Genomic DNA, 10,107 nt, shown 5'->3' on the forward strand with positions numbered 1-10,107 from the left:
TCATACTTATGGGGCAAGATAATTAAAGGTTTAGAGTTATAATTTAAAATAAGATCTCTAATTTATTTAATGAAAACTAAATTTTATTTAAATTATTACCAGATGTTCCTTATTCTTTCTACAAATTATTAAGACCATTTGTAAATTATGATAAATGAATATATTTTATATTTACAAATAAAAACTCAAGAAAAAACAAAAAAAAAACCAATATAAAAATATTAAAAACTTTTTATTTATAATAAAAATAAATGTTAGATTAGTTTTGAAAAAGAGTACTATTAAAGAGAATACAAAAATATAATTTTTAAAAAGTTTAATGGATTTAAGAAGTGGAATTAATTAATGTTTAAATTAAAATATTTAATCCCTTAATTTTAACAACAAGAACAACCAGCCATTAGTCCCAAATATACTTAATACCTTAATTTATTATTCTAAAATTTTAAAAATACTCCCTCCCTTACAAATGTTCACCTTAACCATTTCATAAAAAGTTAGAAAAACAGTTGGAATTAAAATTTCATAAGAATTTTACTCATTTATTTCTCCATAAACTATATTATGGAGATAAATAAAAAAGCATCAGTGAGGATACTGCTAGCTGAGGGACAAGATGTTTTTAACTTTAGCAAGAGAGAGCGGACGTTTGGTTGTCAGGAGTGGATTTAGGGAGGAATGGGATAGGAGTGACATGAGGGGGAGTGGAGTGGGAGTGAGAATAAAAAATGTATTTGATTGGTAAAGCTTTGAGAGTGTAATTTATTGGGAATGAGAAAAGTAAAGAAAGTAAATATGATAAAATGACACTTCTATCCTTTATACAAAACAAATACTATTGTATATATAATAATGAGTTATTTTTAATTATATTTTTAAAAAAAATATTAAAAAATGTAATTAATTAATTATCAAAAATAAATATTTAACTTTATAATACTACAATTTCATTCTAATTTTTGGATTTAAGTAATAATATCATTAATTAGCTATTAACTAATGATATTAATTACAAATTATTTTAAAAATAATTCCAATAAAAGAAGTTAACTATAATAATTATTTCTTTTGCACAAGAACAACAATGTAATAAAAAAATCAAAACAATTAAAAACACCTTGTAAACTATGATATATATATATATATATATATATATATATATATATATAAAAAGGCATATTAGTCATTTTCATATTCAAGTTGCCCAATCCCCCCACAATCCCCTAATTGTGTGGTGAGTGAGACTCATTCACATGGGTGAGTCTCACTCTCTCCATAATCCCCCCTCACTCCCATTGATGTATACCCAAACAAGGAGTTACATCCAATCCCCCCTCACTCCCACTCTAATCTTGACATCCAAACACCCCTTAGTGAAGAGTATGAAATTGGGTGAGTTTTCTCTTGGAATGGAGGGTGGTTATGTTAAGGAATGAAGGGCCTCTGTATTGAGTTGGTTGGCAGTTAGTTGAGGTGGATAGCAGTTAGTCTAGTCAGCAAAGAGAACTTATCTAGTCAACAAGTTAAGTGATGAAAATTACATCCTAACCATTAGTTGTTTTTATGTAAAGGGTCCCACTTAATGTTATAATCTTAGTTGTTCCTCTTTACTCAGATGTAATCCTATCCATTAATGTGTTTCTATTAAAACCTTCAATGTAACATGAGAGAACATTATGATAGCTAATGGAATGAAGCTCTTCTCTTGCCTTTTCACTTATTGTTTTTTGAATTCTTTTGTTCTTGAATTCCCCCTCTTATCACTGGTATGTAATAATCTAGTATGCATACTCAGTCAAAAAGCAGAAAGGATGAAGTGAACTCGGTGAAGAAGCAGGTAGGTTGTCAGGTTGATAACTTGATGTAGTACGTGTTTTGGTGGAAATAGATTTTAATCAAAGGGCAAGAGCGATATTTCAAGTGTTTGAATGCTGGTTATTTCCATTGAGGTTTGAGAGGAGAAGAACGAACGACAGAGATTAACTTTATCAAGATGATTGGTTTAAGTTCGAGGCAGCCTCAAAATTGGTTTTCCATTGAACGACCATGATGAGATCATCAAAGGGGTGCTTGTTAGTTCAAGGCAATAGAGTTAGTCGGTTTGGTTAACAAGAGTGCAATTGACTCAGGCTCTTAACGCACCGGTTTCATTTTAGTTACTGAAGTTTCTGTAAGTAGTTCTTTGTTAACTTAGGCTGGTTTTTTTTCTGTTTTTCTTTGAAGATCTCATCTTCCATGAATTATCCTGTCTTGTAGAAATGTTTTCTGAGATTGAGTTCAATACAAAAGTTCTTCCTCATGGTCTTTAGTATCTATGTAGTGATTATCAAAGCGGAGGAGGGGCTGCTGGCTTGGCCGAAGGGGGGGCCAGTTGCATTGTTCTGTGTCTTCCGGCCAAACAAGGAAGAACCCCGCAGGTGGCAAGGGGGGGTTGAAGCCCCTGCTAACCCCCCTTGGTTCCGTCCCTGAGTGGTGTTAAAGAGTAATACTGTCACAAAACATTGGCCAACAACAACAAGAAACAAGATCTTCGAGATCTTGAGAACCTCATTAAAGAAACTAATGAAAAACATTCATAGGTTATCGCTGAAATCTGAAAGCAAAACTTGAAGGCAATTGATGAATTAAAGATGATGATTGAGAGAATAGCACATTAGATGAGGTAGCAACTCAAGCAAACAGCCTTCAGTCAATGCAGGTATGGGAATTCTTGGACCTAGAATTGGTGTTAATGGTCAAAATCATTACACCAAGCTAGAATTTTCTCGTTTTGATGGATTAAATTGAATGAATAGGTATATAAGGTGGAACGATTCTTCGATCTTGATCATACCTGAGAGGAGAATAAGATTAAGATGACCTCAATTCATTTTGATAGCAGGGCTCTATCTTGGTATAAATCTTTTATGAAGACCAAGGATAGGAATATAATTGTTTCTTGGGGTAAAGTTGTCGAAGCTCTGTTTGCAAGGTTTGGTGAATAAGCCTTTGTGTATCCTATTAGGAACTTAAGAAATTGAAACAAGTGGGTACATTGCAACAATATTTTGAAAATTTTGATGTAATGTACAACAAAACAAATTTTAATGAAGCTCAGACAATTATCCACTTTTTAGGATGTTTGAGAGAAGAGATTGAGTTGTCTATCAAGTTATTTAGCCCAGTTACTCTACAATTAGCATATTCTTTAGCTAAGATATAGGATTTACTATGGTCCAAGAAGATTTCTTATGATAAATTTCCAAGATCAAGTCTTGCTACAAATAATTCTTAGCTGAAAAAAGTGGCAAGGACTGTTTTGAATTCCAATTTGTCACCTAATCAGCGAAGGAGTGGTATGTTGGCTTTACCTGGTGGTAGAAATGGGAATACTTTTGCTAAACAAACCAAGAGACTAACAAGTAAGGAATTGGAGGAGAGGAGAGCCTTTGCTTCTGGTGTAAAGAGAAATTTATGCCAGGACACAAATGCAATAGAAGACAGTTGAACATGTTAACAATTGTTAATGATGAGTAGGAAGATTCTGAAATGCTTGGAAAGGTAGAAACTAATGAACAGTTATCTATACATGCATTATCTGGCACTTACAACCATCAAACAATACGAGTTTGAGGAAGTAAAGGGACAAGGACAATATTCTTGTTGATTGGCTTTAGAAGTTCACATAATTTTTTGGAAAAGATGGTAACCAAACAGTGGGGTTGTATTAAAGAATCAATATGTGCTTTGAATGTTGCAGCAGCTAATGGTAATCAATTAATGTTTGATGAAATTTTTAGGAAATTACAATGGGGAATGCAAGGATATCAGTTTCAGGCTGATTTTTTCATTTTGCCACTGGACAACTATGACATGATTCTGGGAATTCAATGGTTGGCAGAGTTAGGTGATATATTTTGGAATTTTAAATAGTTGAGAATGAAGTTTACCATTGTCCTGGCTTGGAAGAATTTTTGTTGCAAGGTGATGGGGATCAGAAGCTGAACTTGGTGAGCAGGAAAAGCATGCTGAAATTACTGGAAAAGAATAGTCAGTTGACTAAATGCTATGCACTGACCTTGCAACCGAAGTGTTTTGAGACAATAATTAAATCTATGGGTAATGAGTTAGAAGCATTTGCTGACATTTTGTCTCCTTCAATTGCAGAAGTCCTCCCTAAATTTTTCAAAATTTTTCATGAGCCCAAAATCCTTCATCCTCACAGAATATTTGATCATAAAATTCTATTGAAAAATGGAGCCTAACCATTTTATTTAAGACCCTATAGGTATAGTGCATTGCATAAATATATAATAAAAAAGTTAACTCAAGAATTGATAGATGCATGATTGATACAAGCAAGACACTCATCATTTTCTTCTCCTGTGGTATTGGTAAGGAAAAAAGATAATTTTTGGAGGATGTGCATAGATTACAGGGGGTTAAATAGTGTAGCTATTAAAGAAAAATTTCCAATACCCATTATTGAAGAATTATTAGGAATTACATGGAGCCAAGAAATTTCTAAATTGGATTTAAGATTAGGGTACCATTAGATCATAATGGGCCCAAGAGACGTTCACAAGACTACATTTAGAACACATGAAGACTATTTTGAATACTTAGTCATGCCATTTGGACTTGTGAAGGCTTCCTCAACTTTTTAGCATATCATAAATCACATTTTTAAACAATTTCTGGGGAAGTTTTTGATGATATATTAATATACAGTACTTGTAAAAGTGAGCATGCTAAACATTTACAAAGGGTGTTTTAGGTGGTACAATAGCATACACTTACAGGTAAGTTGAGTAAGTATAGCTTTGCTGTAAATATAGTGGAATATCTAGGTCATATAATTTCCCAATAAGGGGTTTCCACTAATTCTGCTAAAAGAAAAGTAATTCAAGATTGGCCAGTACCATGGTAACTAAAATAGTTAGGGGGATTTCTTGGCTTGTCAGGCTATTATAGAATGTTTATAAGGAGCTATGCACAGATTAGTCAACCATTCAATTTATTGTTGAAGAAAAACATAAAATTCAATTGGTCAGATGAAGCACAATTAGCTTTTGATGCATTAAAGAAGCTTTGGTGACAATTCTTGTTCTGACTCTACCCAACTTTAATCAAGATTTTGTGATGCTTCTAATGAAGGAATTGTTGTAGTTTTGACACAGAATGGTCACCCGATTCTTTACATAAGTGAAAGTCACACTGTAAAACATCAGGCACTACTAGTAAATGACACAGAATTATTTGCTATACTATTTTTTGTTAAGAAATAAGATCAAAATCCTGTGGGAATCATTTTATAATCAAAATTGATCAAAAACCCTTGATATTTTATTTGATTATAAGGTAACAACACTCAACAAATATACCTGGTTATAGTGGCGAAGCAAGAAGTAAAACAGACAAAGGGGGCAAAAAATTTAATAAATCATAGTCAAGTATATTCAAAATTATATAATAATATAAATTATATATTTTATATAGTTTCTACATTAAAAAAAAAGTCTTTACATAAACACGTACTACAAATGATCAGCAAGAATAAACTCATAATTAATCTATGTGAATCTTCATATTTTGAAATCAACAAATAATTTTATTATCTACACAATCAAATATATTTTTCATCAATGTTTATTATTAAACAATAAGCTAAAGTTGATCACAAATTTTATTAGGGTAAACAACATAAATGGTCCCCTACATTTTCATGTGTTTCTCCAAGTTTTAAAAAGTTATAATTTGGTCCCCTACTTTTAGCATCTGTTACAATTTGGTCATCAGAGCGAACACCGTTAATAGCGATCACATGTGGAATACTACGTGGCATATATTTTCTCTAAGCTTGCATTTGAGTTGACATATGCCACATGTGATCGCCATTAACGGCCTATGTTTGGGTGACCAAATTGTAACAAAAATTAAAAGTAGGGAACTTAATTATAACTTTCAAAAGATAGGTGAACGAAACAGAAACAGATGAATAGGTAAAGGACCATTTAAGTTATTTACCAATTTTATTATGTACATGAGTCTTCACAATTTTATGGCAAACAAAACAGGTTAAGAAAAAGATGATATTGATAGAAAATTAAATTTAAAGGTTAAGTTTCAAATAAAACCCTTTAAAATTAAATTACTTCTTCATTTTAAGCTCTAAAAAAATTAAATGATTAGCTTCATATTAGATCCTATGAAATATATATACACACATTTCTTTAGATTAACAATGCAAAATTCAAAATTTATTTTGATATTTTAAAAAGTATACATTATTAAATATATTTAATTCAAAAAGAGAAGGGCGACAATTGCCTTCATTCTCTTCTATATGGCTCCTTCACTGCCTGGTTAGCTAAACTCATGGCTTATGATTATGAAATACAATATAAAAATATAAAATTGAATGATGTTGTTAATGCTTTGTCAAGGGTTAGTTCTTCTGAGATGGTAATCCAAGCATTATCAACTATTTCAACTGATTTCATGAGTAGAATTCAGGCTTCATAGGAAGGAGATCAACAACTGAGCCCTAAAAATCAATAGTTGCACCAAGGGAACTTAGTGAATAATTATATATGGTTAAATCAATAGCTCAAAAGGAAATGAAAATTAGTTGTTGGTAATGCCAGTGGATTAAGAAATAAAAATATTGCTTCATTTTCATGACAGTGCAAAAGGGGCCATTCTTGGATAAATGCAACATGTATTAGGATACCTGCAATTTTATATTGTAAGAATATGTGGAAAGATGTAAAGGAATATGTAAGGCAGTGTACCATATGTAAGAGATAAAAACTTGGGTTGGTGGCCTCTCTTGGACTCCTTCAACCACTACCCATTCCTCAAAAAATATTTTCAGATATTACAATGGATTTCATTGAGGGCTTGTCTAAATCAAATGGGAAATCTATTATATTTAAGGTGGTGGACAAGTTAACAAAGTATGCACACTTCATGCTCTTATCTCATCCATATACAGTAGTGACTGTGGCACAAAAATTGTTGGGCAATGTCTATAAATTACATGGGTTGCTAACAACCATTATCAATGACTGAGATCTAACCTTCATGAGGAAATTCTGGCAATAGATATTCAGGTTACAAGGTGTAGAACTTAAACACTCTACAACTTACCATAAACAAATTGATGGACAAATAGAAGTGGTAAATAGATGTTTAGAAACTTATCTTCATTGCATGACTAGTGACTTATCAAAAAACTGGAGTTCATGTGAATCTCTTGCTAGATTTTTGTATAACACAATCCTCCATACAATAATTAATTTGACTCCATTCCAAGCTCTTTATGGAGTACCACCTCCTATACATCTGCCTTATTTTTCAAGAGATTCATTAGTGGAAATAATAGATAAATTGTTACAAGACAAGGAAGCATCAATTCAATTATTGAATTATTTATTGTCCAAAGCTAGATAGAGGATGATGGATCAAGCTAATAAGCATAGAACTGATAGGAACTTCCAAATTGGGGATAGTGTCTATTTGAAGTTGCAGCCATATTATCAGAGTTCTCTAGTGGCTAGATGATGACTGCATTTTATATCGACATTTTACATACCTCTTATATATGTTTTTCTTGTCCTTTAGCATTCAATTTATATATTTCGATGCTACTTTGGGTATATGTGCGTATGTGTGCAGGTTAACAGGTCTTAGGATAATAGAATAAGAATTAGAGTGAATTCAGCATCAAAAGAATTTATCTACAACTCTTTAGAAGAAGCAAAGGCGTGTTGAGGACCTGCTTTTACCCCGTGGAAATCTCAGGACTGAAAAACTATCAGAAGGAAGGAAGCATTGACACAAAGCCCAGAACACGGGCATGTAGATGAGAGCATAACCTAAGTACAGGTGTGCTTACTACCAATGTAGATTGCAGCCTGGAGAATTTTAGAGTTAATGCACACCCTAGACCAACCTGTAAAGTTCACCTATATTAAGCATGGCTTAAGCACGGTCATATTTGTATCAGGAATTAGTTTTTAAGGCCCAAAGTTGGGGTTTCAAGGGGACTTCACCTTGGATTTTCTGTGAAGGTTGATAGATAAACTTCACCACCATCTGGATAGGGAAGAGAGCTAAGATTTTGAAGTATCGATTGGAGTGGAGCTCAGTGAGGGGGATGGTCATTCGAGCATAATTGGGAGGATTAGAGAAGCAAAATGGAGTTTGATGAATTCTATCTTATTTGTTTTCTATATCTTTTTGTCATTGTGTGAATCCATCAGGGGCTAACCGTTCTCTAGTGTCCTAGGCTATTAAACCTTGAGTCGATATGTGTTTCACTTACACTTTTCTAATTAATATAGAGTTTTCTTGGATTTTTCTATGTTAAATCTTGTGTTGCAAAACTTGATGTGCATGATTACCATAGTTGTGATTGCAAAACTTGATGTGTATTATTGTCGTACTCACATAGGAGTTTAGGATCAAATACGTGCCTAGAGATAGGGCATATGGTGTTGAGCCTTATGATCTAGGGTTTATCCTTCGGTCCAAAAAGATGTACCTAATAGTCATTGTAGAAGAGTAAATACATGTTCCTTGAGGGGATTAGTCTGGGGCGCTACTCCATATCAGTGTTTCTACCTCAGTTCAATTTCCTACTTCATTCCTTCCCCTTTTTATCTTTCTTATTCTTCTTAGATTCATATATTAAAACCTTTTACAATCTTTGATCCGATTTGATATTAGAAGAGTAATTAGTACTAAGAGATTCCTAGAACATGTGGATTCAACTACCCGATGGTATTGGGTAAAGTTTATGATGAGTGTATTTCATATCATTATTTTATTTACCTCCAAGTTACATTCTTCTTGTCTTTTTGCATTCTTTCTTTATATTCGATGTTATTCTATGTATTTTGTGTTTATTGCATAGATTATTAGGTTTCAGGCTAATAGAAATGAATTTGGAAGAAAATTTAGTAAAAGAATTAACATCATTTGCTAAGTGTTTAAGCTAAGTACGATTGTGCTTTTTGGCCATGCTTATTGCTGGTTTCAAGAGGTCTGAGCAATAATGCAAGCATGGGAGTATTATAGGGCAAGCACGGGCATGCTCTCTCCCAGTGCATTTCATTGGATTTTTGAAGTTCCCTCCTAGCAGCTGAAGCACGAATTCTCTGCTCCTTTCAAGGACGTGCTTCAGTTGAGCATAGGCAAAGCACAACTGTGCTCTCCTAGTGCATTCCTCCGCTTGGACATTTAGCCAAATTCTGCTAAAGTCCTGAGAAAATCATGGTTTAAGCACTATTGTGTGCTCAGGCCTTGTTCGGCCTGAAAAATACCATTTTATGCCCAGATCTAGGGTTGTGTGAGTAGTTCTTGGCTAGGGTCTTCTCCTCCACTTCCATAGGTTCAACGGAGACTTGATGCAATCTTCACCACACTTTCGAGGGAGCTCAAGGAGAGTTGAAGACACATTGAGGAGTGAAGTTTAGCCATTCAAAGGAGTCTTTAGAGCTCAATTGAGAAGATTTTGCTTGAAATAGGGAGTCATGAATTTTTATTATGTTGTATCTCTTGTCTTTCTCATTTGTATGAACTCATGAGGGGCTAACCATTCCACAGTGCCCCAGGCTTATAAACATTGATGCTTAGTGTTCATTGATTTACTTGTTTTCAATGACTATGGAGTTTTATTGTGTTCTTATGTTAAATCTTGTGTTGTATAGATTAATGTATTTTGTTTGCATAGTCATAGTGGTAAAACTTGACATTTTTTCAATTCCTATAGTTGTAATTGCCTTATGTGATTGAAAAACTTGATGCGTATGAGACCCGTAATTACAATTGCAAAACTTGATGTATTTGAGAGCCATAGATATGACATTGCTAGTGAACACTGTAAGAACCTTAAAATGTACCTAGTACTCATTCGAAGAAAGTCAGTACACTAATGAACTTGGGAATTAGTATGGGGCATTACTTCTCTTTGATTGCATCAACTTAACCTTTGTCCATCAGTCCTTTCCATCTTTCTCATCATTCTTTCTTTAGTTTAATCACCTTCAACCCATTATTGACTGGCTAGAGATTAGAAGAGCAATTAGTACTAGAAGTCTTAGTCCTATAGTTTAACAGCCT

Source organism: Dioscorea cayenensis, chromosome 11 (assembly GCF_009730915.1).
Source record: "Dioscorea cayenensis subsp. rotundata cultivar TDr96_F1 chromosome 11, TDr96_F1_v2_PseudoChromosome.rev07_lg8_w22 25.fasta, whole genome shotgun sequence".
In the NCBI taxonomy this organism is placed as follows: domain Eukaryota; kingdom Viridiplantae; phylum Streptophyta; class Magnoliopsida; order Dioscoreales; family Dioscoreaceae; genus Dioscorea; species Dioscorea cayenensis.